The sequence below is a fragment of the Poecilia latipinna genome, unplaced genomic scaffold (genome assembly GCF_001443285.1).
Source record: "Poecilia latipinna isolate Pla-1442-1.1 unplaced genomic scaffold, P_latipinna-1.0 Scaffold3004, whole genome shotgun sequence".
NCBI classification, from domain to species: Eukaryota; Metazoa; Chordata; class Actinopteri; order Cyprinodontiformes; family Poeciliidae; genus Poecilia; species Poecilia latipinna.
Genome location: NW_015115620.1, coordinates 1 through 3,134, shown reverse-complemented (window position 1 = coordinate 3,134; position 3,134 = coordinate 1).

The window sequence follows — 3,134 nt, the reverse complement described above, 5'->3', positions numbered from 1 at the left end:
GGTTGCGTTCCGAAAATAACCCGTGATAGGCGAAATCCATTAAGTAGTTACCTTTATTTTTTATAATTTTTACACAGCATAATTGTAATACATAATACTCTCCACAGTTTTTTCTTCCAGCAAGCATTCAAAGTTTCAGTTTCCATCTCCTGAATGGCCAAACTGTATTACTTATATTTAAATACCGTAACTTTATTGGAACTCAGGTAGAGAAGAAGCGCGGAGACTGTTTTTGCTAATCATACGGTCAATCAGGACGCAGAACACAATGCACTGTGAAAAAAAATGGCACAAAAAAAAATCTGCAAAGCAGCGAGACCGTGAAAGGTGAACTGAGTCATAGTGAGGGTTCATTGTATATGAAATAATTTATAAAAAGCAACTGAGTAACTTGTAGAATGGCTGTATATCTGAGTTTATCTAGGTGTATCTGGGACTTCATTCTCATGCCTGGCCTCATAATGCTTCAACATTGGAAAGGCGGATTTATATAAATAAGACAGTTTAGTCAAACATATGTGACACTTAACCTAAAGAATATAATATGAAAGTAAACTAAGAGTCAATTTCAGCTGAATTTGGATTCAGATAGATCAAGTAGAAACTTACAAGAACCAGATGAAACAACACAATGAAAACAAATTTACTTTCCAAAATGGTTCCACACTGCGGAAACCTTTCGTTTGAGGATGCTCCATAGTTGATGCTGTAAAAGGTTAAGAATTCGTTTGGCAAATGCATTTGACAAGTTGACAGATTCACTTCCTTATAAACACAGCTTGGCGCCTTAATGTTATTTCGAAACAGTTCCTGTATCAGTCACGTGATTTGCTAAAGCAATATGCGCACAGACACCGGTTTAGGACACATGCGCCAATGCATTGGTGTTGCCGGACCCATCACTACATATGTTAACTATTTATTTAACACACCAACAAAAATGACAAATGTATCCAAATCAACTAATAAATGTTTTACTGAAACTAAAGAGTTGTTGTGTTTGTATGAAAAAATAAGTTGTGCATAAAAAGTTACTGACTTCAGAGTGTGGCCATGGATTTGGCCATCACAGATGGGAAGATGGTTGGAGCCAACTACAGAACCATTCTAGAAGAAAACCTGTTGGAGTCTGCAAAAGACCTGAGACTGGGATGGAGATTTAACAAAACAATGATCCCAAACATAAAGCAAAATCTGCAATGGAATGGTTCACAAATAAACATATCCAGGTGTTAGAATGGCCAAGTCAAAGTCAGACCTGAATCCAATGGAGAATCTCTGTTTCCTGATTGTGGGGAGTCATGGGATGACGTGATGTCATCGGAACATACCAAGTGTTTTCTATAAAATTGATTATTGTATTTTTGATCACAAGTTTATTTATATATATTTATATATATTTTCTTTTTTCCTTTGGTTTTATTCATTTGTTTACTTTTAGAGTTTACTTGAGTTTGAAGTAATTGTTTAGTTGTTTTTACTTGCTTGTTTTTGCTGTGGGAGGAGCCTGTGGCTTTAAAAGCAGGGCTCCTGACAAGTCACACTGAAGGTGATGGACTCCTGTATTGAAGCTACTGTTTGTCTGACCTGCTTTGGATGTCCTCTGTACTAGTGATGGACAACTGAAGCCTCATGAAGCGATGAAGCTTTCCAACCCTTTGCTTTGCAAAATGGTTCATTACTTGATGCTTCATTCATCACTCACTAGTGACATCTGCTGGTGAAACTGTAACAGCCTTGTCACTCAGGTGGATCATACTTCCAAAAATTACTAAATGCAATATTGTCACAAAGTTTTCATCAAACTCATGTTTAGTAACAGGAGAATCAATGAAACCGTATTTAATTGTCATATCAATCAATCAATCAAATTTTATTTGTATAGCACATTTCAGCAGCAAGGCATTTCAAAGTGCTTTACATAATTAAAAATACAGCATGTGACATTGAATAAACAGTAAGAAAGAGAGAGATTTTGAAAAAAAGATTAAAAAAGATAAAAACATTAAAACCCACACCCATTTTAGGACTTCAGTTAAAAGGGGTGTAATATTTTAATAATTAAAACAAACGTCGTTTAACTGGGTTAAACAACGTTTGTTTTAATTATTAAAATTATTTGTTGCCATTCTAATCCTGGTATATGTTGAACATCAGTGGTTGTGTTGGGGTTTCTTTTATGCCATAGACGGATTTGACAATAAAGACATTTCATGTTTTAATGTCTTGGGAGTGCAGTGTCTGTTGGGGCGTTCACTTTTTCTTGGATTTCTAATTGGCTCTGATCCCTCATATTTGGCGACATGTTGAATTTTAGTTCTGCAACAAGTTTAAATTTTTCTGCTGTGCAAGACTGATATATCTTTGCTAATCAGACTACAAATAATGGTGGAACTTTGCAGAAGGTGAGAAATTGGGAAGTGGAGGGTTAATTATTGTTATCTAAGAAGAATTTTATTGTGAGGATAATCTCAAAGTATTCCCAGATGCAGTGGCGCAACTACACATTATTCAGGTGAATGAGAAAACATAAATCGGCACCCCCCTTATCTCTCTCTCCCCAGAAGGAAGGTTGAAGGAGCGTGGAAAACATACGCTCGCTCTAACCCACCCCGGAGAGGAAGTTATGTGAAGGGTAAAACTCGCTGCATTTACATCACGTGCGCGAGGTGAAGGAGCGTAAGGCACGCTGAAGTGTATGGGAAAACTTGATCGGCGTGCCGCTCCCTCCAGACGGGGTTTAGACACCCCCTCTGGTGCTGCGCCCCTATACGTTGCATGCGCTGCTAGCCCTCTTTTGCGCCACTGCCCAGATGTCAGAAATTTTACTCTTGCTAGCTCCATTTAAGACAATCAATCAAGTTTATTTGTGTAGCATATTTCAGCAACAATGCAGTTCAAAGAGATTTACATCATAAAATCACAAAAATATAGTTATAAAAAACCCAACATAATCTATAATTGAGAAAACCAGTAACAAACAATACATTTTGATGAGTGCCATCATCAGTACACATCAAATATGTTGGTCAATGTTCAGTCTTCCACCCGGGAGACCCGTTGTGTATATATACACTGCTCAAAAAAATAAAGGGAACACTCAAATAACACATCCTAGATCTGAATGAATGACA